Source organism: Lontra canadensis, unplaced genomic scaffold, assembly GCF_010015895.1.
Source record: "Lontra canadensis isolate GAN:19392208 unplaced genomic scaffold, GSC_riverotter_1.0 scaffold16, whole genome shotgun sequence".
In the NCBI taxonomy this organism is placed as follows: domain Eukaryota; kingdom Metazoa; phylum Chordata; class Mammalia; order Carnivora; family Mustelidae; genus Lontra; species Lontra canadensis.
Genome location: NW_022631010.1, coordinates 13,026,723 through 13,054,612, shown reverse-complemented (window position 1 = coordinate 13,054,612; position 27,890 = coordinate 13,026,723). Strand labels below are relative to the sequence as shown.

The 27,890-nt window shown below is 42.6% G+C and overlaps 1 protein-coding gene and 1 long non-coding RNA gene across 2 annotated transcripts in view; both read right to left on the bottom strand.

Moving 5' to 3' along the window:
* Positions 1-27,890, bottom strand: part of SLX4IP (SLX4 interacting protein) — a 190,535-nt gene that overhangs the window by 78,951 nt on the left and 83,694 nt on the right.
* Positions 1,385-21,488, bottom strand: LOC116868645. The gene is made up of 3 exons (XR_004382875.1): positions 21,475-21,488; positions 19,249-19,250; positions 1,385-1,465 (listed from the first exon to the last, which is right to left on the bottom strand). It is a non-coding gene; the product is annotated as an uncharacterized LOC116868645 (long non-coding RNA).

The window sequence follows — 27,890 nt, the reverse complement described above, 5'->3', positions numbered from 1 at the left end:
ATTGGCAAGAACAAGAGTTAAGATTCACAGAGCATTCATTGTGTGCCAGATATTATGTGAAGCCCTTTCTATACATTATTGCATTTGACACTCATGACAACCCAGAAAGTCATAAAATGATTACCAGTCAGTGTTCTGGAAACACCGAGAAACCAAAGAGCTCTGCTCTCTTTTGCTTTTAGGAGATCCCTGGTGATCATGGTTAGGTTTTGTTTGGTGTGGTGCCTTGCCAACCTGGCAATGCTTGGCAGGCCAGGTAGAAGGAACACTATAATCTTAGTAACAGGACAGAACACAGCCCGAATTCAAGATCACAGCACACAGAGAAGGCCTGGAGAAAGCCCTTGGATGACAAACAGGAGAAGGGCCTCACACAGGAAGTCCAAGGCCACGAATCCCTTCTGATGATGCCCCAGTTTCAGAGGGGTGTGCCGCCTCCCTTCTCGGGACATCAGTTTCCCCCTGGGTAAAACGGGGGGCCACAGCTTGGTCTCCTTCGAGGTGCCTTCCACCTTAAGATCCCACCTCCTGGTTGTGTTTCAGTTTACCACGTTTGTTTGGATTCTATTTGCACACGTTTGCTCCCATGTGTAGGTTAGGAAAGGGCCACACTGAGTCTGGCAGGCTGACTCATCCTGCCTCAGCTCGCTATGGGTCACACAAGCACAATAGGAAAAATCTCAACAACCAGTGAGTCCTTCCCCTGAGCATTCTCTGACACCTTTCAGGCAGGAATAAGCTTCTGTTTGCTGCCATAGCACTTTCTTCCCGATTCCGTTGTGGAATCATCACAGGCTATAAACACATGGCTGCGTACATCCATCTCCCGCGGGGCTGCCCGTAGGGAGGAGCTGCCTTCTGTCAACCTTGGGCTGTCACTGCCTCAAACTGGGCCTGGCACAGAGAGGACAGTGAAGAGTGCTTGTTAAATGAATTAAAAAAAAAATACATCAATGATAAAAATTACTTAAATGTCTGCCTTGTTCTGTGTCTAGGAAGGATTACCTCCCTCTTACCTGCACTCTGTCCTCAGAATAAGAAACACCACAGAATCAATCTCATGGCCTTGAGACTAAGGCGGCCTCATTTATGAACACTAGCGTCACTCCAGAAAACAGGCTGCGAGACCCACCCCTCCATGCCACACAGTTATTTTCCCACCTTCCAATCAGGCAGAACAATCGGCAAAACCCTGGCTGACAGTGTGAGCTCAAACCCCATAAAGGGTCCATGTGGGAGGCCTTCCTTGGTTGCAAACAGATGACTAGTTCTTTGAGCTCAAGTTTTACTGGCTGAGGGGGACACAGGGGAGGAGGTGGCTTGTCTCAAGTGAAAAGGAATCAAAAGGGGAGGGAGTTTCTCTCTCCTGTCCGGTGTCTGTTATGGGACTTCTGGCTACAGGTCAGGGATATACATCTCTTCAGTTACTTGTTTGTTTTTCTTAAGAGATTTATTGTTATGGATGCTGTGAATGGGGAAAGAAGCATGGGTGAGAAGCAAGTCTCGAAGGAATGAGAAAGAACACAGAAAAGCAGAGCTAAGGGGGTTGATGACAAGGAGGAATCATAGAGTAAGAGGCTGATATCCTTCAGTAGATTGTCTCTGGTCTCCTACTAAAAGGAGTTTGGGGGTTCTGGCCTAGAGTGCTCGCACAATGACTCACAGTCTTCCCGGGTAAGATAGGGGAAGGGAAGTAAAGCCCTGCTGGGAATAAAGCGAACGCCAACTAAAGTGGTATATATTATAAAACAATGCTTAAATTTAACAGATGCCATTGGAACCTTTAAGAAACATTTGGGACTGAATCACAGACTCTAAAACCCATCAGGGCAGGAAGAGTGCAGTTAGGAATAAGGCCTCAGCCACTCCTTTTGATAGACAAGGACTGACTTCATTTCTTCAGACATTCTCCCTGATGACTTTCAAGACATTATTCTTTCAAATGTAACCAGCAAGCCACTATTCCTCAGGGGACTGGCCCGTGGTGTGTGCAGAGCGTGTGCAGCAACGAGGACCGCAACGTCTTGGGGGGGTAGGCCAGACCGGACTTTAACCCCCTGCCCTGCACCTCAGTTCTCCCAGACCAGAGGAAGCGCCTGCAATGTGAAATGGGGACAGCGATGAAAACTCCTCATGGCAGTGTCTGAACATGAAATGAGGGCCTGCAGGTGCAAAGCTTCAGCATGGCGCCAGCCCTACGAAAAGCTCAATGGATTGTTTTGGGGATTTTTTCCCCCTCCCAAGGTAGAATTTGCTTCAAATTCCAGGGCATATTAAATGAACTCTGAATTGTCAGATCCGTAAGATTTACAAACAGATAGGGCACAGGTTTCCACCTATTCCTACTAAGAGCTAATAAATGCCTCGTAATTCTTTCATTTAGTTTTACTCTGGCCACACACTGCTTCTTAGAAGAAGAGCAGATGGTGTGTAATCACAGCAGATTACAAAGTAAAAATATGAACTCTCCTCTCACATATTTCTGCAACAGAGAATGTGAAATGAGAAGATAACCTGAAAGAAATTATTATGTGCTTGTCTATAGGGAACTTGTCTTGAGAGAGTCTTAAGTGGCTAGAAAGACAAGCAACATTCACAGCGACATTTAGGCCGTCATGAGTGTGCCCAGCACCAATTACGGCTAACCACTTAGCAATCGGAAAACGGGATTTGATAAACAACAGGGGTGTTAGTCCCCACGAATACCCCTCACAACTTTAACCAGCATATGTGCTATCAAGAAACTTTGGAATGTGGGTTTGGCTTTAAGTCTCTAAAAATTAACAACTAAGAAAATACTCTTTCACATCCCTGAAGAATCTGGACATTCTTCAATGTCAAGAATAAAAGCAGTGCAGCCTATGAGTTAAAGAAATTTGCGACCAATTCTAAATGAATCAGAATGAGAAAAGAAAAAAACTCGTAAATATTCCTCTAGTGACCAACGCCTACAATTCGTAGATTGTTCAAAAGGGTAGTCAATCTCGGAGGGCAACTTCTTGAAAGAGGAAGGGAGATACAAGATAGATGACACATTTTCTGACTTCCTTGGGACAAAGATTTTTTGACGAATACTCTGGTGAATGTGGGTAACTTAGAGGAATTCTGTTTATTTGGTTAAATATAAAATAATGTAAGGAATCTTCTACATCAGTGTGTTTTCTCTGGAATCCTCTCAATCTGCTTTCAAATATAACAAAGGACTTACCAGATAAAGCTACAACAGGCACTCCTCGCTCAATCTAGTTGTCATTTAACTAGATGTGTAACAAAATGTGTACATTTTGTTGACAAAGGGGGCTACAGTGGCTCTTATAAACTGGGTCAGGGTAAGTGGTGATTCTGAGAGCAACTCAGAGGCCAAAGATAAGGCTACAAGTAAACTTTACAGGAGAGCACAAAGAATTCAAGTATATGGCCACAAACCAAAACACAAGCTCAGAGAGAGAACCTCCTGATGCCTATGGCACATGAAAAGCTTCCATCTCAACACGGCTCAGGCTTACCAGAACCTCACAGAGACCCAACCAAGTCAAGTGCAAGCCTCATCTCTGCCCTTGGTCATACTTATTCTCCAGGTTCTGCCAGTTCAGGAAAGCAATCTGTGTGCACAACCCTAAGGATATTTACCCATTGGAGCCTAGACAGAGAGCCCTGGCTCTCAAAGTACCAGCAGCATCAGAATCTGCTGGAGCTCAACTGCTATGCAAATTCAGACCCAGCCAACGGGGAATTTCAGGATGCCCTGTGTTTTATAAACAAGTTTTCTAGGAGATTCTGGTGGATGATCAAGTTTAAGAACCACTGCTGTGGATCACTGTGTCTCCTTGAAGACCATCTGTGGCATTCTTAGTACGATACAGGAAATTTTTAGAGGTTATAATAAAAAGGAAGGGGGGAAAATCTAATCAGGCTTCACCATATAAAACAATGGAAAGTGGCAACACACCAGAGTTGTGAAAATATTATAATTCTAAAACTCACAAATAAAGAACATCACAATTTTATCACAATGATAAAATAATTCCCTTAGAGTTCTAAAACACTCAAATTATGATTTTCCCTAAAAAGAAAACATAAAAATCCTCTAGAGGTGAATGTGATGTGTGGCTAGGCTCGAGAACCACAGATACAATAATGTCTTGCTGAGAAGCTTAAAAACTCATCTCTGGCTTAGGATGATAAAGATGGTGATAGAGATCCAACGGCAAGACATGACCTAACTGTCAGATTGAGATGGCACCTTTGGCAGAAATAGAAAAGAAGGAGGTTGTAAGCCCCATACAGACAGGGAGGTGATATAGTGCATTTCAGTCCTTTAAGTCAGATCACTGGGCTGGAGGGAAGCTGTCCCAGGGCACAAGGAGGATGAGCACTGTACATAATCTGGCCACAGAAAGGATGAGACAATGGCAAAGAGATCCTAGAGAGAGGCAAATGACACTGCAATTTACAAAAGGGGGAGAAAGGCAGATTTGGCAACTACAAACTTCATCCCTAACAGATTAGAGGGATCTGGAAGAAAACCTAAGGTATGAAAAACTAACTTCATTTTCTTCTTTAACAAGGTTCCCAGACTGCAACGACTGGTGAAATGTGGCTGACAAAGCAGGTGTGAACCTCAACCATCAGACGGTTTCCCATGATGTCCTTTTGCCTGAACCACTCCACCAGAATGGCTTCTCTTAAGATTACCAATGACCTTCACACGGCCAAGTTCAATGGTCGGTTCTTGGTCCTCATGTTACTTGACCTCTCAGAGCCGTGTAAGAAAGTGGTTCTTCCACATGCCCCTGCAAACCCTCACTTCTAGGATACTCTGCTTTCCCGGTTCTCCTCCCTCTTCCCTGGCCACTGTTTCCCAGTCTCCTCTGCTCATTCATCCCCATCACACGGAATCTAAACTGACCAGAGCTCAGTCCTTAGACCTCTCCTGTCTCCACTTACACCCTCACCAGTGTTCAGGTTTCAGTTTACATGCTGATGACACCTAGACTTCCTGCTCCAGTCCAGACCACCCCTGAGCTCCACATATATACATTCGACGTGTCCATCTGGATGTCAAACACGCATCTAAAACCTAACAAGCTCAAAACCAAACTACTGATATTTTACCCCCAAACCTGCTCCTACCAGGTGTTGCTAAAGCTGGGTTGGTAAATGGCAACTCTGTTCTCCAGCTGTTCAGGTCCAAAACCACGGAGTCATCTTTAGTGCCACTCTTCTCTCATAGTCTACACCTAATCTATTAGAAAAGCCCTAACAGTTCTACTTCCACAAGGGCCTTCCTGGGGCACAGAAGGAGCTCAATAAATATTAATGAATGAATCTATGAATGAACACAAATGAATGCCGGTCAAGAAAAACCAGAAAAATAGGGGTGGAAGAAACAATGATTAGGTGGCTTCCTAACTAGTTCAACAGCCGTAACCACAGGAGCCATGAATGGCTAAAGAGCAACGTGGAGGGAGATGATAAAGAACTTCTTCCTTGACCCATATTCTTGGAAGTGACTTGAAAGACGGTATGAAGATACAGTGTCAACAAAAAAGGTGGATGATATGGCATGGGATGGAATAGTGAATAGTTGGGGTAGCAAAAATGATCTGGCAAAAAAACAAACAAAAAACCCCCAAACCAAAAAACTGGATCTCTGTGATTCAGAGACACTTAAAATCAGGTTATGAGGATGAGTTAAAGAAAGTAATTAGATCAATCTAACCAAATGGAATTTAACAAGGGTATATGTAACAGCCAAACTTTGACTCCAAAAAACCAATCATCCAAGCACAGAGGTACTACTCTTAGGCAAGAGTCAGCCCTATGAGTGGGCAACATAATGCTGTAACAGTCAATGATGGCAAATTCATTTTAGATTATTTGACAGTAGCAGCTAGAATAAACATTATGATGGCTATGCTTTACGTATTTAGTGTTCAATTAGTTTCAATATACACAGTGAGACAAACTATTAGACTAAGAATGACGCTTAAAATCATATTACAATGATAAACTGAAAAAAGCAGAATGATTCACTTTTTTAAAAAGAAAAAAAAGGATGAAATAATATTAATAGGACTTTTATTTTTTTTAAGATTTTATTTATTCACTGACAGAGCTCTCGAGAGAGAGAGAGAGCACACAAGCAGGGGGAGCAGCAGAGGCAGAGGGAGAAGCAGACTCTCCGCTCAGCAGGGAGCCTGACACAGGACTCAATCCAAGGACCTTGGGATCATGACCTGAGCTGAAGGCAAATGCTTAACTGACTGTGCCACCCAGGCGCCCCTTAACAGGACGTTTAAAAGTGGAAAAACAATCCTTTTTAGTTCTTTAGGGCTTTAAGAAATAGAGAAGCAGGTGAGAAAACCACATGAGCAAGACTTTCCGATGGGAAAATGGTATGCCACGGGAAGAGGTGTGCTCACCACCCAACCCAGGAGATCAAAGCATAAAGCACATGAAATGGATAACTGCATAAACTGTTATCACAGGTCACTGGTCTAATTGTGAGGAGTGATGAAAATTACACAGGAAAACATGTGCTACTGACTTGCTCCATTTTATCACTTAGCCACTTAAACCACCCAAAGCACCATCAGTTACTGGTCTAGAGTGTTTTAGTGTACCCCTAAAGATACGGGCTTCCTGACCTCAAAAGCCAGAGAACTTATCTTCTTAAGAGACACTTTACCAGGGATGCCCAGGTGGCTCAGTTGGTTAAGCATCTGCCTTCAGCTCAGGTCATGACCCCAAAGTCCTGGAACTGAGCCCCTCACAGGGCACCTTGCTCAGCGGGGAGCCTGCTTTTTCCTCTGCCTGCCAGTCCCCCACTTGTGCGCGCATTCTCTCTCTCCCTCTCTCTGACAAATAAATAAAATCTTGAAAAAGAGAGAGAGAGACACTTTAACAAAAGAAAGCTTGGACTTTAGAATCAGGCAGGTGAGTGGCCCAGCACTGGCTGTACCTTCTATGGTTGTATGGTCTGGGGCAAGTTTTTCAGCCTCTGCGTCTTCACTCTCTTGTCTGTAAAATGGGGTTAGGGCTCCCACAGAGATGTTGTCAGGATTAAATTCAAAGAGAAGAAAATACAGTACAATGACAAACAGGAGTTAAAGAATAAACTGGGAGTAGTTAACAAATAATGATACCTTGTTCTCAACCTTAGTATCTCAACTAATGAGGGTCACAAAACTGACCAACACTGCCCAAAAACTTTCTTTGGTGACTGAAAAAAATTTTTTTAAGATTAAAAAAAAAAAGATTTTATTTTTAAGTAATCTCTACACCCAACATAGGGCTCAAACTTACAACCCCTAGATCGAGTCACATGCTCTTCCAACTGATGAAGGCACCCCAGAAATGTTCTTTATCTGTGCTGATATTTGTTAAGTCACAAGGCCTGAAATGATGCCAGTGCCAATTTTTAATTTTATTTCATTCTAATTAATTTAAATCAGTTTATTTGCGATTAATTTATTATCTTACATAGCTCACATAAACTAGTGGCTACTGTACTGGACAGCATAGATACTTCCCTAAAGCGATTCCTTGTTGAGAAATCCTGGTTCTATTATTTCAGTGAGAGAATAAAACCAAAAGAGCAAACAATATTGGGAACCCCATACTAGGAAGTATCCAGTGATGCAAGGGGATTCCCATCCCGCAGGGAATTCCAAAAGCCTCCGCAAGCCAGAATGTGAGGGAATGACAGGGACTAACCTGGGAAATTTCTATGAACTTTACCAAGGATGGTGCTGATCCAATAGAACTGTTTTATGTAAAGGTGTTTTCCTCATAAACAGAAAATGAAGCAATAAAAACTGTTACTGCCAATTAGAGGATTAAGAAGTTTAAGTTTCCCTTCACCTCTCACCCCTTTCCCTGTGACCTTGCTCTATCCAATCAGAGAACAGGATTCAAGGAGAATTCTTAAAATTATTATCACAGCCACAATAATCGTTCCTAAGCCCCTGGCTTTCACCAAGAATGAACCTTTAAAGTTTGGTGCTGAATTTCCCTTCCTACTCTGCTCTGCTTCTCAGAGCTCAGGACACAATCCCCTAACTACTCTCATCACTACTTCATCAAGTTTCTACAAAATGAGCAAGAGTTCAAAGGGAATTTTCAACCAATTCATGCCTAAGGCAGGAAATTGAAATACCAAGTGGAATAGAAGAATGTTAGACAAACACAGGCGAGGTCTGCTGGTGAGAGCCGGACTTTATTCTCCCCCTGACCCATTTTTAAAGAACTACAAAGAGGAATAAAGGGAGGTGGTTAATTGGTCACAGGACTTGTTTAGAGCCCCATCTACTTTCCTTTTCTAATTGACTGCTGGGAATAACACCCTCTTCAAGGACTGTTCACAGGGGAAACGTGCTGGGACAGGAGACCCACTGATGAAATGGCTTCAGAAGCTGAAGATCATTAATTAAGAATATTGAGAGTGAGGTTGAAAGCTTCGTTGGAACAAGTGGGAGGCACAACTCGGTATCAGCTGCGACCTACACATTAGCAATTAAGCCCTGTGAAGGCTCTCAGTGGAAAGTTACAGCTCCCAGGCATTCCTCCTTGGATGAGTGAAAAGTCTCCTGAGGCGACTGAACTCTGAAGACAGTAGCATTGACCTTACAGCAGTCTCTCCAACATGCACTATTATATATATATACACCCTTGATTCTCGGGATTCGGTGTCTTCCAAGTACCACTACCCACTGCCTGAAACACTGTCTCCTAAAACCGAGCATGCATCCAATTCACCACGGGTGACTCACAAACACAGACTGCAAAGGCTCATCCCCAGAGTTTTCTGATTTCGTAGGCCTGAGGTGGGGCCAGGAATTTGCATTTCTAACAGACTCAGGGGTGATGGAGATGCTGATGCTACTGGTCCAGAGACCATACTGTGAGAAATCACTGGTCTAGAAATAGGGGTTTGCAACCCTGGTAGCGCCTTACAATCACTTGGGGGAATTTTTTAAAGATCATGTCCCAATTCTACCCTAGACCAATTAAATTAGATTCTCTCGAGATGGGGCCTGGGTACCAGTATATTCTGAGGGCTCCCTATTTGATGTAATATGCTAGCTGGGTTGAGAACCATGGCAGAAAAGATCACCTTTAAGCTATCTCAACCTGGAGATTACACACACTCTTACAAACTAGAGACAGTGAGGCAGACCCTGGCATCTGCTGGATTCCACTTACCCCTCGGTGATGATATTTCACTGGTCATTTTTTTCCACCACAAACAAAAGTATAATAATTTTCCTTGTACCAGCAAACCACACATTCTCATTCTCTTTCTCTCTCATTCTCTGTCCAAGAACTCTCTGAAGATTTGCTAATTACAGCAACTAAAGATCTGTGAACACTGGTAAGTCTGCTAATCCCCTGAAAATACTGTGGGTAATGAATGAATAAATTTTGAAATGAGAACCCTACAAGATAACACGGAATGATTCTTAAACATTCAAAATCATCTAACGTCTTCCTTCCTTCAATTTTTTTTCTCTTCTCCTCAAATTCATTTTCCTTCTTTGCAAATCAAATTCTGTTTCCTCATCTCTACACATCATTTGCCTGCTTCTAGTCTTCCCTCATTATCTCTGCCTTAAAATGACAAGTATAAAGTTTAGAGTTAGTTATTCTTATGAAATAGTTTTATGATGCCTGCTCCTAATTTAATAAAAAAGGGAACTAAATATTTTTCTTGGTGAGAAGAAAGAAGTTAAATCAAATTATTTTTGGTATGTACCTCCTGATTAGCTCTGCCTTGGGCACTAGCCCTCAACAGGAAACCTATTTCCCACCCTGAATTCCTCAAATTAAGGAACCTCCTTGCTAAAATACACCGTGTGTCCTACATAAGTACCTACTGATTAAGTGTGACAGTGCGGTGTACCTCCAAGTAATAAGGCTAACAAAGAAGGAATATATCATTCATAATCTAGGAGTATGGTTCTCGGGCAAAATCAACATCTTCCACCACCTGTTCACCCCCAATGTGCAATGTCTGGAAACATTTATAGTTGTCACAATTGGCACCTAAGTGGGAGAGATTACAGAAAAGCTGCTAACATTCTATAATGCACAGAACAGCCCACAACAAAGAATCGCCTGGTCCATATCATCATTAGTCCCCAACCAGAGAAACCCTGCTCTAGAAATTACTATATGCAGCCAGCTAACGTCTCAGGCACTGGAGAATTTGCCAGGACCTGAAGCCAGCTAAGAGGAGGAAGAGAGAGAGGGGCGAATGGTCCAGAGTCAAAGAAGTCCTACAAAATGCCCAGCCAGAAGAGAGGGCTGAGGCTGCTGCTCATCTTGCTAACTATCTAGAAAAAGAGGGTCCTCTTAGTCTTGACCTTGCCAGACTTTGTTGGTAAGGGCTTTTTTAATATATAGGGTTAAAGGTTTAATTTGGTAAAATAGTTCAATTCCATGATTCATCACCTGACCAACTGACAGACTGCCTCACGCTCTGAAGCAGTCTTGTATCACTAATACAAGACCTAAACCAATGAATGAATGAATGAATGAATGAATGAAAGAGAGAAAAAAAAAAAGAAAAGAAACAAAAAAGGATAAATGCAGGAATTCTGAAGAGCTATTTTGAGAAATAGACTATATCCTTAGTTTTACAAAAATCTAAATGAGTACTGCCCATTCTCTTGACAGACAATTATCTAACTATTTTTACTTCGGGAAATCTGCATTGGGGTCTTTGCACAGAGGTGGGTGGGGTAGTACTTAAGGACTTTTCTCACACATCATTCATATCATAATGAGATCGTGACTATTCGAAGCCTGTCCTGTGACTACTGAATTTCTAGAAAAATTACACTGCCCAACAGAACTGTAATTATCAGATTGCTACAGCTTCAAAAGAACAACATTGGTGTGTTTAGTTCTTAGTGACCAAAACAAGTATGGGTGCTAGCTTTTATTTGTGATACTCTTCAGATTTTAAATGCCAAGAGCTTCTTAATGGGTTACTGAAAAACCTAAATTTTAAAAGGAGTTATACTAAGGGCATGCTTAAATGCCTCACAAAATAATATTTCCATTCTAGGGAGTCACGACAGGGTTCCTTTAAACAGCAAAGCCCACTGAGTTCATCTGAGTGCTCACCTTCTGTTGGGGACAGAAAGAGAGGATGCCACCCAAAGACAGATCAGAGAATAAGCAGCAGTTAGACAACAGGAACTGTCCTTTAGCTGTGGCATAAATCGTCACAGTAACCCCAACTTCTCATTGCCCCTTTCCAATAGAGTTGTATTAATATATTCTTAAGTTTTACCATGTAACATAAACTCATCTCTAAATGATAAATTTTGTAAATATGTCACCAAGAAATGCTACAAAACCTCTACTGAATAGGAATTGTTTATCTCAGGCTTATAATGTTCGGTGCCCTAATGCTTCAGAGATATTAGATACTAAAATTTTATTAAAACCATGTCCCTTGCATTTGCTGCCATTATTGATGAGGCAAATTCACACATGTGTTAGCTAATGAAGCAGTCAGACAGGGTTTCATAGGCAGAGAAGAGGCTGAAATGAATCTTTTTTGCCAAAGAGAAAGTGCCCCAACTGTGGAAAATGATATGGATATCTAAGGTAGCCCCCACAAGCCAAAACTGTAAATAAGGTTAGCCCCTCACATGGTTCCATGGTCTGAATACACATTACAACATTTCAAACCAAACACTCATTTCACTTGAGGGATTCATGCCAGCTGGCACAGCACCGTTGACCAAAAGTGAAAAATGAGCCTGAATTCTCCTGCTCTGTAGAACTCCGAAGGCTTGTAGCAGGAGCTCCTTACCAGAAGAGGGCAATGGCGGCCCCGAGGGCATGCCTTCAAGCTGTGACAGTTACCTCCAGGCCAGGTATCACCTGCCAAGGGAGTCAGACCCAGGCAATGGGTTGCAGAACTGATGGCTTCTGAGTATCTTGAGGCCAAGACCAGCCCCTTTGCCTTTCTGTTTTCTGGAATGAATTAACAGGCAGCTGCAAGACCAAATCATTCCAATATTTCCAATTGATGATGGAGAACTATTGCTTACTGCAACCCAACCAACACATTTTAAAGTTATCCTCTCTCCCTGGTCATACCAGCCACAAAACTCTTCCCACTCCAAAAACAAGAGGGACTGTTAAAGATCTCCAAAGAGCGAATATTATATAAATAGTACATTAGAAGTCTGCAACCTAGAGAAACTGTAAGAGCCATCCTAAATTCTGATTCACGTTCACTTGTAGTACCCAAGCTTTTCAGACCCCTATGCTGGAGTCTCAATTCTGCAGTCCTTTTCTCCCTCATGAGTGTCTCCAAGTTCTTCCTCTCCAGCAGTCCTTTTCCAGCTCAGGGTCTTTGAGCTTTTCTAATCCAAGCATTCCCCAACCTCCTCTCCCTCACAAATGTTTCACTTTGCTTTGCAGGCTTAACTCCATGTTTGCTTTTTAAACAGTTCTAACGAAGGAAAGGCTTTGCTTTTGGCTCATCAAATTTCAGGCATAAGCGAGTAGTGAACAGACAGGTGGGAGGGGCGGGGGTAGTGTGAAGAGGGATGGGGCGTGAGCACACGCCACACTAGTCAAGTTGCATTACTACCTCCTAGTTTGGGAATTCACAAGCGAAAGAATGAAAGCTCTTAAGTTCACACCTTCACTCCCTGACTTTTCCGCCTGTCCAAAATGATACACTCTCTCCAGACCTGCTCCTTTTCCCTGTTCTGGATCAGCCAGCAGCCCCCAACATCTGTCCAGTTCTGAAGCCCTATCGCCTCCCTTTCCTGACCAGCTGTGTGCAACCCATCACCACATCGTGTGTCCTTCCCCTGCCTCCCACCATCCTGGCCTCCAGTTCAAGCCACTGCTTCCTCCTGCCTGGCCTTTAACTGTACCAGTCCCCCATGACCCCCTGAGTCAGCTCACCTTCAACCTGCTACCAGACTGTTGCCAGAGTGATCAAGGCTGGCCCTGCCTTCACCCCTCCATTCAAATTCAAGCCAAAAACTTTCTGGAAGGCCTTCGGCTCTCAAAAAAAAAAAAAAAAAGACTAAATTCCTTACAGTGGGGGCGCCTGGGTGGCTCAGTGGGTTAAAGCCTCTGCCTTCGACTCAGGTCATGATCTCAGGGTCCTGAGATCGAGTCCCGAGTTGGGCTCTCTGCTCAGCGGGGAGCCTGCTTCCTCACCCCTCCCCTGCCTGCCTCTCTGCCCACTTGTGATCTCTGTCAAATAAACAAATAAACTCTTTTTAAAAAATACATAAATAAATTCCTTACAGTGGCCTATAAGAGGCTAGCCATACACCCTAGTTTGCCTTTTAGTCTCATTTCATGCCCTAGTATCCAAACATAACTATTAATAGCACCGCCCCCTTTTGTCCTGATTTCCACAACAACCCATATATATGGTCTCTTTAGCTACAAGTCTCTGAGAGGTCTGGCTCCTGCCAGCTTCTCCAGCTTCATGTCAATCCACTGTCTCTGCACTCACTGCTGGCCTTCATTCACTTAATTTTTATTTACTGAACATATACCAGACACCAGCCTTGTGCCAGGAGCTGAACACAGAGCAGAGAACAAAAGAGATAGGACCTTGGCTCTGCTGGAAGGCACTCCCCAACCCTGCCTGCACCCAACTCCCCCTGGGCTCCCACTGGGGCTTTTTATTCAGCCTTGGTTCAATGCCTCTTCCTCTTGGAAACCTGAGGGCTCCAGACCAGGCGTCCCACCCTTCCCCTCGCCAACAGCATCATGTGCCTCTCTTTGAAACAACAGTTCAAGACTGCAACTTTTCCTGCTTCCATGTCATGATCTGACTACCAGATTCTTCCACGAGATGATGAGATCTGCCTCTATTTTCTGCTAGTTACTAAAGCCCTAATGTTCAGCAGTGCCTGGCCCATCGAAGATGCTCACAAGTGCGTTGCAGGAAGGAAGGAAGCATGGAGTGTGCCTCGTTCAACTCTGGGCCGGCTCTCCTTCCTGGGTCCCAGTGTGACCCTGAGGGTGCCTAGAATCTTACAAATCCTCTCCTGATCTCAGCTTCTGGCCCTGTTCACCCCACCCTCCTAGGCTCAAACCTGATCTGTGGGTTCTGGCAGGGAGCAGAAGCCCTCCACCCTCTCACCATCATCATCACCCTTTAGCTGAGATGTACTCTGTACTCTGCACCCCCACTCCCAGAAAAGGGCTGGAGGAAGGTCTACCTGGAGAACCACTACCAAAGGAGCAAACCAAGCCAAAATTTACTGCATCAAAAGCAGGTATTCTGAAATATCAACTTTCATGAGGTTTTTGCAATACTGAAGTTTCTCCCTCTTGACAAAAAAAAATATTGCCTGTGGCTTATAAAAGTCCATATTTTTGGGGGGGGTCAGTTTCTACCCATTATAGATTATCTCTGAATACCAATTTCAGCTTGGGTATAGCCACTCACCTTGGCGGCAGTGGGGGGGATACTGAAAGGATGTGAACCTGTATTCAAAAGGTTGGTTATTTTCACAAAATGCCACAGCGGTGGGGGTGGCATGAGGTGGGGCTTGGAGACCAGTTATAGTTTCTGAAATAACCACACCATATCCCAGCCATGAGAGTAATCTGGCAAGCTGAAGATACCAGAGTCACACCTTCAGGAGGGGAGCCCTTCCCTCCCTCCTGTCACCTCCAGAGGACCCTCACATGCACCCTCATCGCGAGGGAGCTGATGTCAATCAAAAGGCAGATTAAAGTTCTCATATTTCTTCCACAGCACAGTGGATTACTTAAGTGCTCCCTCAACGTGGCACTTGCCCACATAACTCTGGAGACCACTGCAGTCAACCAGAGAAACATCTGGATGACTCCAAGGAGACCAGGAGTTTACATAAAGGCAGCAAGTACAAACAACTTCCGGGAGGCAATGTCAGAAACTGTTCATTGGCAGCAATAAGAATTAAATGGGACCAAAGGAGGGCATTTACAATGACAGAGGATAAAAGCGGTAAAGAAATCAAAACTCTCCTGAGAATCCTAGGGAGAGACAGCATGCTAATACAGATGGAAAAGCTGCAAAATCTGTTCCTCTCAAATGCCACGTGTTTCCATCCTAAAGCCTCTTCTTGAGGTTTCCTCCCTAGAAATCACTACTCCCAGACCCTTGGGGAGGCACGTAGCTCTTTTTACTTGACTGTTTACCTGGAATGCTCCTCTCGGGAAAGGCTCTCTGGCCATCTTATTTCTTTTTTTTTTTTTTTTTTTTTAAACTAGGCTCTATACCCCAAGTAGAGCCCAACTTAGGGCTTGAACTCATAACTCTGAGATCAAGACTTGAGCTGAGATCAGGAGTCAAACGTTCAATCAACTGAGACACCCAGGCACCCATGGCCATCCTGTTTAAACTGGAGCCACCTCTAGTCACTCACCATCAAACTACCAGATTTTATTTTCTTCATCACACATACTGGTATCTGAAATTATCTTGTGTTTTTCCTTGTGCAATGTCTGTCTTCCCCTCAAATGTCACCTCCATAACACCATGAACGTGTCAGTCTCGTTCAGCTGAGAACCATTCTGGTACATGGGAAGCAAACGCTAAATATATATTGAATAAATAAAATGTGTGAAAACAACTAGAGAAACACTGAAGTCATAGAAGACTGAATCCCCTTCTTCCAGCCCATGCCAGATGAGAGAGGCAAAAATAAGACCAGAGAGGACAAAGAATATACAATGGTGACCTGTAACATATACATCAAGCCCTGTACAATGAGAGCAGAGAACACACCATCTTTTCAAGCATTCACTTTTTTAAGCACTAACATTTTCTGTAACTGTCAGTCTAAACTTCCAACTTCCTAAATGAACCTGAACTTCACTGAAAAGGTAGAGCAGGCAGCAGGTCGAGAGTGAGGGTCTGATCCCACATCAAGACAGCAGCCAAGGTGTAGGGAGAGGTCCAAGCCCAGAAACTGTCTCCTAGGACCCTTCTTCCTATCACATTGCTCAGTGGGCTTTCCATTATGGTCTAAACAGAAAGATACGCTATAACCTACTTAGCCAGGAACAACATCTAAATATGTATTAATAAGCAGAACACGCTACAAATACATGCTCCTTAAGCCACTGATGTACTACTCACTATTAGAAATGTCTCAATATGTGTCTAATATGATAAACTATGTTCATCAGGGTTCTATAATCTCTATTTTTACATCCAATCCAGCTGCAACACTGGTTGTTATTACTGGTGAAAGTATTTACTAATCACTTCTTATTTTTCCAGTTTAGAATCACTTTAGGAACTAAAAAACTAAAACCTCCCTTTTAAAAATTTGTTTCAATACCAAAATTCATTACTTTCTCTTTATAATCAAAACAGTTTTTGAAGCAAAATGGAAAAAGGCCTACAGCCTCTACACCAAACCCTTATGCTCATGCCATAAATAATTTATAGAAAGATGGCTGCTTCTCAGCGACAGGCTCAAATTCCCATTTTAATCAAAACTGATTTTGAAATCTATTTCTCAATTTACATGTGGTCAGGGAGCTTCTCCCCATGTGAGCTCTCAGACTCCTTCATGGAAATGGGCACTCTTCCCAAACTCCTAAAACTTCGGGACGTTATTAACCACTGGTAATCATTTTCTTCTACACTCTTAACTTCATCAAAGGTTAACGTCATGGTGGCAGCTTCAGAAGGAAATCAAAAGCGCAAAGCCACAAAACACAAATGGTACCATGTTTACAGATCTTTCCAAATGTGCAAACAGACCTCACAAAGGAAAAAGCTCGAAAATTCACTGAATCATCTGAACACACAAACTCATACCAGAAGCATGAAGACTAACCGATAAATGACAGTTTCAACCAGTGCAGTACTTTGCTTCAAAACTCCAAATCTGTGTCTCAGACACTGCTTTGCTAAACTCTGGGGCAGGTAACATATGAAAGCCTTTGTATGCTATTTTTGTTTCCAAAAAAGGAGTCTTTGTTTATCCCCCTGCAAAGCTTTTGGGCAGTTTTTTTGTTTGGTTTTGTTTTTACTACAAAGTGGATTCCTTTAAATATTAAATGAAGCGTCAGCCTATTTGTAACGGCGTCCCAATATGGATTCCTAGAACTTCCGGTAAGCACCACATTCCAGGGCTGAGTACTGGCTAGGCAGCCAAAGCTACAGCAGAGAAAACCAGAATCTTCACAGTGCGAACTCCTCTGGCTGACTCCCAACTCCTGTCCCACAGGTGGCAACTCTGGGGGCTGCAGGTGGTCTTGGACTTCTCCATCAACAGAGAAATAGAAACAACTGCCATGAGTCTCTTCTGAGGGCAGAGACTGAAAAGGCTTCCTGCACTCATGAAATTCTCCCAGCAACAAGGATAATGCTAATTTTAGCCTAAGCTGGTTTCTATCCAGGTGGACTAGAATTGAAAAGAACATTTCACATAATAGCAGTTATGGAATAGGGTCCTTGAATTCTTAAAGAGGGTCCTTGAATTTTCAATGATTTGCTGTTCCTTCTTTCTTAGTGATATAAAATTCTAACAAAACTAGTATTTGATAAAAAAAAAAGAAAGAAAGAAAGTGATGAGAATGAGTTTCCAACAGTGAGCCATTTATTTTATCTTCTTCTACCATAAGGCTAAAGAACAAAATATATGATTGGATTATAAAAATTAAATAACTCATCACCATGAGAGGAAAATTATATCCACATATTCCACCTGAAACTGGACTTGTAATAAAAGGAAAGCGGTGGACAATATATGAATCTTTTTGTTAGACACCATCCTAAACTTATAATTACAAAGCAAAAGCCTCAAATCCATCTGAATAAATCACTGATGAATCATGTATTTTCCTTACACAGATCAAAATGAAATTTTTAATACTGCCACATTTGTAAGTCACACACATGAAGAGAAACCTCCAGGGGTCTCTGACAGCCTCTTAACTTTGAGCTGGGCTGCATTTGGTCACATAGTTTGAGGGTATCTAAGATGTTTGCATTCATGCTCAGAAGGAAAATCCCAAACTACAAAAATATCGAACATGACCAAACATATTCAGTGACTCTGGCTGGGTATGGGTCTTCAAGTGGACTCAAGGGGTTTGTCTTCTGGGTCTTTGGATGGGGGCTGACAAGTCTAGGCCCTCCTCTCTCATCCTGATACATAAGGAGAAAGACTCAGAGCTCACTCTAAAGATCTAGTCTATTACAGTAACACACATTCCCAGGAGTTTAAAGAAAAGAAAAAAGAAAAAGAAAAATCTCTAAGTACAGCAAGGCCAATGAGGCCAATGAAACTTAAGGCCCCAAGCCCTTTAACTCTTCCAGGTAACATAAGTAAAATTATTTTTTACTTCATAAATGTTAGCTGGTGCATTTGCTATTACTCATGAGTATCAGATGGAGAGGGAAAAAAAAGGAGCAAGAGGATGACTGATTATGGAAGGTACAAATCCCACTTCAATAATTCAATTGCACCATGAAAACTAACTATATTTCGAAAATGATGTTTGTCAAACCAATGTCATGTTCCCACAAAGGATCCAGTTCTTGTAATAAGCACAAAGCTTTTAAAAATTGCTCTGATTTTTTTTTAAGATTTTTATTTATTTATTTGAGAGAGAGAGCGGCTTGATCTCATGACCCTGAGATCATGACCTAGCTGAAACCAAGATTCCGACGTTTAACTGACTAAGCCACCCACCCAGGTGCCCCATCTTTCATTCTGATACAATTTCAAACTTCAGAAAAATTGTGAGAACAGTAAAATGTTGGAGAATTTCTTAAAAACACATTTTGGTTTATTTCCTATGAACTTCAAACTATTTTTTAATTAGCTTCAAAAGTTAAAAATAATACTAATTCTACTCTTAACTGGTAAATGGTTGCACAATACCCATAATGATCAATTATCTGGGGAAGGTAGAACCACCAGGTCTGTCAATTTTTTCTTTCTTTCTTTTTTTTTTTTTTTAACTGGAACATGCAAGCAAGAGGATGACGTTTGTGAGCCACTCCCAGGAGTGCACAGATAAGGTAGGCTAGCTGTGATGTGCCAGCCATGTCTATGGTGGTACAGAGGTACCAGCTGTCCCTCCACCTTTTCTTTCCCAAATGAAAACGCAGAATGAAATGCGAAAGAAAAGGCATTATTACATTAATGGATAACCTTAAATGTGTGTCAATCTCTTTTTTCTCCCCCCAGTAAAGAAATCACTGACAAACTCAGGTCCTTTATTCCTGATAACAACTTATCTAAAACACAACGCACTATTAGGAAATCTTGGACTAGAAACGTTAATAGAAGCGGTAATTTTGGATTTATAAATTATTCTTCCTTATTAACTGAGTCCAAGAAAGCCTTATGAGAATACCCTGAAGAAATCGTTTTGAGTGCAAGCAAGTACCCTAAAACAATGGAAAGCAAAAAAGCATTTCCAAAGGCTGAAGGATATGTTCCATTTGCTTTGTTAAAAATATCTTCCTTGGGGACAGAATAAATTTTTAGGGCAAGAAGTTAACAGGGCTCATATTAAACAAAATGACATGATAACAAAGAGAAATTCAACACCTGGCTTTACAAGAGAGTTTATGTATCATCAAACCACTGTGCATACTACCAACCTCTGGCTGATAAAACATGACAGTAGTCCTTTGACTAGACCTCTCTGCCCTTTCCCATTTGTGTCTACTATACTTGCCAGCATTTCCCTTTTTATTTCCAAATCTATGTCTACAGTTATTAAAAAATGTATTCAAATGATAGATTAGAATCCTCACAAGAAAGCTAGCTTTTCTGGTAATACTGTGGGTTCTGGAGGGTTGAGATTTTGTCTGTGTTGGCTTTTCTAACGCCAGCACTTAGCACAGGGTCTGGGTAATGATATATACCTGTTAAGTAATGAATGAACCAGGAAAATACTGGTTGATGTATGATTATGATCAGAGAACAATTTTATCAGCAGAAACGACACTGGTGCCTTCAAAGGGCACTGCGCTTCAGAGGCCATACTGGGTTGCATGGTGGCCTCCCCACTGTGCATGTCGTAATTGCTAGAACCTGTGAATGCTACCCTATTTAGAAAAAAAAAAAAGATCTTTGCAGGTATTATTAAGGATCTTGAGATGAAGAGATCATCCTGGATTACCCAGATGGGTCCTAATCCAATCATAAGTGTCCTCACAAAAGACACACAGAGAAGACAAACACACAGATGAGAAGGTGATGTAAAGACAAAACAAGGGATGCAGTCAGAAAATCAGGAAGCTGGCACCCATCGGAAGCTGGGAGAGGCAGAGAATGGCTTCTCCCCTAGAGCCTCCAGAGGAAGCAAGGCCCTGCCAACTTCAGACTTGGTTTCATATACACCTGGCTTTCCAAACTGTGAGAGGATAAACTACTATTGTTTTAAGTCACCAAGTTGAAAGTAATGTGTTAAGGTGGCCTAGGAAACTAATACAGAGGCCTATTAAAACTATCTCGGAAGATCAAAAATTATTCGATGGAAACAATACCTGAATGGCAATCTTGAAGACATATTTTGAACAGCCAGTGTTTGTTAGTTTGCTTACCATTTCCAAAGTCACCTGTTATGCTTAAACAGTATTAACTGTATTTGCTGATGAATTATACCCTGGCTCATTGCAAAAAGGATTAAGGCAGTTGACGAACAGTTGCAATATGCCTGCTTGAAAACTGCCACTTTGTGCTTTGCTAAACAAAAGTAGAAATAATATTCTTTCGCAATTATAATTTTATCACCTGAATAAACATCTAGCATACTGACTAGACTTCTCCAGGTAGATAGCCAGAGAAAAGCCTTCAGCCTAAGGGGACAGCATGAACAAATGCAGAAGTGTGAAAGGACACAATGATGCTGAAACATGCAGGAGGGTGTGGAGGAGAAGACGAGGTTCTACATGTAGGTGAAGATGAACAGGACCAACCCGTGGGCCCAGCAAGGAGCAGGGGAGAGGACTTAAGCGGCAGTGAGACCCTTTTGATGCTCAGCTCCAGGGAAATGCTGGCAGAGAAGCAGTGACCACAAAACCACAAGTCCTTACTCCCTACATCCACATCCCTTATTCAGGAAGTTACTAGAAGTTTGTCCCACCAAACAAGTAAGAAGTGGAAAGAGTAAGGGAAGAGAAAGAGGATCTAACACAGGAGAGAGATGAGGAGAAATCGAAGATGATGCTTGTATACTGAGTCTCAAATGCAGCCTGGAAAGTAGGATAACATCTCTGGGAAGAAACAAAGAAATGTACCAATAATATACCCAAGAGGGTTGGCTGTGGGAAAATATTCTTTGGAAGGACTTTATAGTGCCTTTGGATAATTTCGGGGGGAAAAGTGACAGAAATAAAGAAAACTGTAACTAACAAACAGAAGCAACTCTAAATTCCAGGAAACACAACATATTTTAACACTAGGAAAATATCCATGGTATAGTGTGGTACAGCAGTGAAAATACTTGTACAGTTACAAAAATATAAACACCGAAGCCAGATTTAGCTAAACAGCGTGATACAACTACAGAGGACACAGGGCAAGTTTCTATGTGGGTCAGTGGGAAGCAAGAGGTATAAGAGTGCCAGTTCCCATCTACAGAAGTACATAGATAATGTCGAAATTTGGCAAATCAAGAAATTACAATATAAACAGCTAAAAAGAAGAATCTTCTGAGATACAGGATTTTGAGATGAGGAGAAGTGGGGGCCAGGGATCTGCTACTTTTCATTAAAGTCCCTGCAGTACTGTTTCACATGTGAAACTAGTAACATATAAAAAAGGATAGTAAATACATACACCAACTATCAAGACAACACACTTGGAAGAAAAAGACTGGACAAGAATGTAAAGCTTTTCTTTCATTTTCCCTCTTTCATGATTTCTGTTTTAAATAATATGCTAAGGCCTTTTAATCATACAGTATGAACGTACACACACGTGCATGCGTGTGCACAGAGACACACCCACACAGGTAATTCACAAACATCACCAGGATATGCCAGGCAGGGTGGCTGCGAGAAGGGAGAAAGGGCAAAGTGGCCACTAAAGAGTCTGACAACAGAAGGTGCCGCCTGGACCCAAGACAGTAACGACACGAACAAGAGGAAAAGGGAGCATGTTCCAGAAACACCCAAGAGGCAGGGCAGGAGATGAGGCTTCTGGATGTCAGGGGCAGAGGCCTTGCCTGGGGATCTAGGCTAGATGTACTTACTTGGTATCACCAGTGTTTAGGTAAGGAAAGAAGCTGGGAAACTAAGACAGGGGGGGAGGGGGGGGGGGGAGTACACAGAGCGGGAGAAAATAAGGGTTTGGGGCAAAATGTCACCAAATCTGCACAGAATCTTAAAACATGGGCAAGCACGAATCATTATCCTCACTTTGGAGAGCTGTTAACTAAGGCTCTGGAAAGATCAAATGCAAGTAACTGATGGAAGCCCAGTTCTTCTCGACACTGCTCTGTTGTCTCCTGAACATACATACCTTGCCTAATGTGTCTGTGGCTCCAGTACCACACCACACCCACCTTGGGTCAAATAAAAACTTGAAAGCAACTCACAAAAATATTAATTATTTTAAACATCAAAGACATTTTTATGTGCATAGTAAACCGAATTTCCAATTAAATGTCTTCCCTAGGACCATCCTCCCGGCATCACGGAGTGGGCCCCCGGGGAGCCCTGGGTGGAACCCTGAGTATGCCTGATTTCCTCCCCAGGCCTGGCCATAGCTGATGGACCAGTTGTTTCATGTTTCTCAGCAATGCGGAACTAGGGCAAGGCAAGTGGTCCGGAATGTCTCCTCCTCGGCCATACCTGTAACATGTGAACTGGGAAATGCTGGGGCTGCATGAGAGCCTGAGAAGAACCACACTGAAGCCCAGAGAGCTGACCTGAGAAATGCCACATAGGCCCATCCCCCTACCGCCATGGAGTTCTGGGCACCAGCCTATAATAGGTAATAAATAAATGCCAAATGGACACAGCTGGTTCCTATACTAATAACCCCATGAGGCCTGCAGTCTTCTTCCCTCCCACAGCCCGGGGCTGAGCCTAGGCTACCAGTGTTGCCAGACGTTTCTGCTTCTCTACATCTCCCACCTTGAGGGTCTTTGGTGGGGGCCCCAGCCAGCCCTGCAGACTCTGTGCTGGACCAGCTAGCCCAGCCCTCCCATGCCTGTGCCAGGCAGGAACAAAAGCAAACCACAGAACTTCACTGCCTCCTCCTCCTGATTCACTTTATAAAAAATACTTCACGTATTTACTGTCTACATCCTTTAAAAAAAAATGGACTTAAGAGATTCAAAAAAGAATTCAGTTGTAGCTGATAATGTGAGTTATTGTTTATATGACAGATAATTCTTACAAAGATTTCTTAATCTGCTCGTAATTTTAAAGCTTAACATGAGCTTCTTACATAATATATCCTCCAGCAGACAGTTCCAATGTATCATCCCCTGCAATAAATTTTTCACTCATTCAGTAAGGCAGCACCAGGGGCCTTGGTGTCAGGCACCATGCCAGGTGCTGGGGAGGGTGATTTGAAAGAAGCAGTCCAGGTCCCCATCTTCCCTGGTGCTTAGGGTCTCATTTTAGAAACAGTTATTATGGTTTAACATAACATTTAAAAAGGGTGAAGGGAATATGACCTTATTTATCCTATAATTAATCTCTTTCCATATAATTGTACCTCAATAAATGTGGAGAAATAAATACAAAAGCATTTCATTATGTCACCATACAGAGGAGGAGATAAATTTAGCCAATCTAACAATTAGCATGAAAATCAGTGAAATGTGATTTGAATGAATTCAATCAACTCCCCTCCTCCCTACACTGGCTTAGTGCAACTTCATCATTAGAAACAAATTTCATGCGGGTGCCTGGGTGGCTCAAGCAGTTATGTGTATAGCTCTTGGTTTTGGCTCAGGTCATGATCTCAGGGGTGTGCAATCAAGCCCCGAGTTGGGCTCCCCACTTGGCAAGGAGTCTGCTCTCTCTCTGCCCCTCTCCCTCTGTCCCTCCCTCATTCTCCCCACAAATAAATCAATAAGTATCTTTAAAAAAATTAATATAAACTTCTACCAGGAGGAGAAAGCTATCAACAATTTCCATGTCTCAGTGACCATTACAGTATCTACGGCCAAGTGTCCTTTTCAGGCGGATCTGAGTTTGAGATCCATCTGGCCAGGAAGACAGTGATGGCCATCTTCCCCACATGCTTGTACCCACTGATCCATCCAGTACCAAGAAGTCTGAGGCAGATTAGACCTCTGTCTGCACACACACGTATGTCTAGCAAAAGCAGGGAAGACCAGCGGACAGGAGACTTAGAGGCTAAATGGCAACAAAAGAGTAAAAACTTAGGGCAGAAGGGAAGGGGGTTGTACATCTAGCCTCATGGCTGTGACCTGCGATCCTACCAAAGTCTGTATTCACAAAAGGCCTAAGCAGCCCTGTGGCAGGACCCCTTCCCCACCAATGGGGTATGTTCCCGTCAACATTCTTGCAGTTGGGCTGCTGTCACATGAGTGGATGACGGATTAAGTACTTCAGTGGCCAGGAAGAACAAGGAAGGTGCTCTGTCAGGAGGAAGACCGGCAGCAGCCACCCAGGCTGATATATGAGCACATATGGGACAAACCCTCCTCCCCTGGAACACACAGACCTGGGTGGGCAAAGGACATTTAATGAGGCAGGTGGGCAAGAAAAAAAAAAATAGGTCAGCAAAATCCAGGTTTTGGTTTTGTTCAGTGTCACCGGTACCCACAGGCTGAGGAGGCCAGGGGCCATGTTATCTCCCTCCCTCCTTCGTATCTCCTTCCTTGGTCCCTGTTGAGCAGCCTGGATGGGGGACAGGGAGGAAGGGAAACAGACTTCCACCACCAGGACACTTCTGCTCTTTGGAAGAACGAAGAGAAGAGGTTGGAAAACCATCAGTCTGTACCACTGAGCTGGGGGGGGGGGTTGTTAATAAATCTTTACAAAAAGATCCATAATCCCAAGAAAAACATAACTCTAAGGGAGAATAATCCCTTGATATCAACTGCAACACAACGTACATTTTCTATTGACAGCAAAAGATTGAAACAGCCACTTTCCAGTTTTATCTTACTAATAATTATCTCCAATGCCTGCATGTCACAACACATGCCATCAAATTCCTATTCAGTCTCTGCTGAGCTGAGCCTACTCTCCGCAGCCTCCAACAGCCACCCAGTCTACTGCTGTGATCTCTAGCACACATCATGGTGCCTTCCTTCTACTTCTTGACTGTGGTTAACGAAAGTTCTAATGAGTTCCATTTACTGGGCAAGGTCTTGATCAGCCCCCAAAATGAAGCTGTCTCTTCTTGATGTAACAGAGATGATGGTACGGCCGGGTAGGTCAGATTCGCTTCAGTCCTGCTTCACTCAAAAAATCCTAACCTTGGTCTCCTTTGGACAATCTGAAGGGGCCAGTCCTGATCATGGCTAAGACCATGTCCAGACAGTTTGTTCTAAAAAGTGGTGTAACTTGAAGACAGCGCTCCAATGAACATATTCAATGTATTTTTATTACAACATGTTATACAAAACTCTTTTTTATTATCACAGTATGCCGTAATAATAGATTTCCTGGTTAACTAAGACAATGTTACAACATAAGGTGGGGAGGAAAGACAGAGGGAGAGAACTTGGAAACTTTGTAAAATATCACTAAGGGGCCCCTGGATGGTTTAGTCAGTTAAGCATCAGACTCTTGATTTCAGCCTGGGTCATGATCTTAGGGCCATGAGATCCAGCCCTGAGTTGAGCCCTACATCAGGCTCTGTGCTGGGTGTGGAGCCTGCCTGGAGTTCTCTTTCTCCCTCTGCCCCAACCCCACTGCTCACAGAAGCACGTTTTCTCTCTCTCTCTCTCAAAAACAAAAACAAAAACAAAAACTGATATGCTAATGTATACACACACGTATATAGACTTTTTTTTTAACTTACTGAACACAAATAGTTTTACTGACAAATGCCATTTATAAGGACAGTCATCATAATGTGTATTCAAAGGCAGATAATGGAGATTAAGTCTGGAGCCCACCAAATATCCTATTCTCATAAGGATATAAGGTAATAACCCTTTCTTTTCGTAATTGTGACAAATGCATTATGTTATATAATGCATTCTATATAAAGTCATCTTCCAGATAGTTAAGACTTACTCCTTACACTTGGTTCATAAAGAATACCAGGTATAATGCCTAGCTCAAAGGAGCTGGTTAGCATCTCAGAAAAGAAGCTGTGGGGGAGGTAGGCCGCTGAGGAGCACCATAACAAAGTGGTATCTCCATGTGATTCTGACACTCACAGGACTTTCTGTAATAACATAACATGATATATACTCTGTACACACATTAGGTCTTTATATATTGATTTTTTAAATAATGTCCCCATATATTCCCTTAGCTAACTGGCACTTCTTACTGCTTACTTCTTACTGTTCTATCTCTAGCCTTCCCTCCACTCTCTGATTTTTTAATTTTTTGACTTATTATCTGTCGTACCCTGGAGAGCCAAACAGTCAAGTTACTTTAGAACTGCATGCAAAAGAGAAGCAGACCCAAATGAAGAGAGATGTGGTGAGGAAAGTATCTGAGCTTCAGTGGCCATATTTGGGGATGAGGTGCCATTGCTGAGAGCACTGAATCCGTAATTCACCTGGGTGACAACAGCCCAGCTGCTGTTTGTGATGAATGGAACGTACCCCATTGGTGGGAAAGGGGTCCCACCACAAGGCTGCTTGGGCCTTTTGTGAATACAGATTTGGGTAGGATCACAAGTCATTATTGGTCTTTTCCTGGTAGCTTCTTGGTTCTTAGAGTTATAGTTCTGGTGAATAAGTCTGCCTTTTAGGTAAGTGAGCTATTCTTGACTTGGGATTTTTAATTTATTTCATTTTCAGTAGCCAGGAGTGGGGCAGGGGGAGGTAATTAGCTCATGGGTATTAATAAGGAACTTCATTAATCCGGGCATCAGGTACCTCAACTAGACAGAAAAGATCTCTGATAGAAATATTCGTGCTAGGCTAGGAAGCAGGGGATCCAAAGCAGGGGAGAATGAAGGGGACTCCTAAAAGAAAACCCAACAGGAAGTCTCTTGAAGACAGCAATTCTGGAGAGTGACCAGCCTGGAATGAATGGAGCGAGAGAGGAATCCAGGACAGAAGACTCCCAGGACAAAAAGGACAGAAAGACAAAGGGAAAGAATGGAAGAGAAGATTATCTGTTGGGTCTGATCATTTGGAAAATTGGAAAGGCAGGCACTTTAAAGAGATGTTGGAGGGTAAGGACAGATCAGCCTGGCTGCTGAAGAGGGCAGGGGACTTAAAATGGTGGGGGCAGGAATTAACTCCAAGGAAAACAGAAATGATACAAAATGTAAAAGAAATGTAGTCAGAGTATACTATGTGGCTCAGCAGTAAACACTGTCATACTAACATAAAATACTGTCAAAATAATTAGACACCTATGGATTTTTATAAAATGTGTCAAAATTAAATATACTGAGTTTAATTATAAAGCCTGCCATTATAAGCATGCTACTTAGATATATGGAGAAGAAGTATCTAAAAGAGTTCAGAGTGATCACTTCTAGGGAGAATAGCGTAAAGAGAGAGGTGAGAGGCAACTACTGTTTCTCTTTCAAAGTCTCGAATGTGATGTCAAGGCAATTAAATGGAGGAAAGAATTTTAAAAAGAACGAAAAGAAAACATGTTCATAAAGATGGGTTGGGACAACTGGATATCCACACGCAAAAGCATGAAGTTGGACCCATTCCTCAAACCATATGCAAAAATTAATTCAAAACGGATCATGGATCTAAATGTAGGAGTTAAACCATGAAATTCT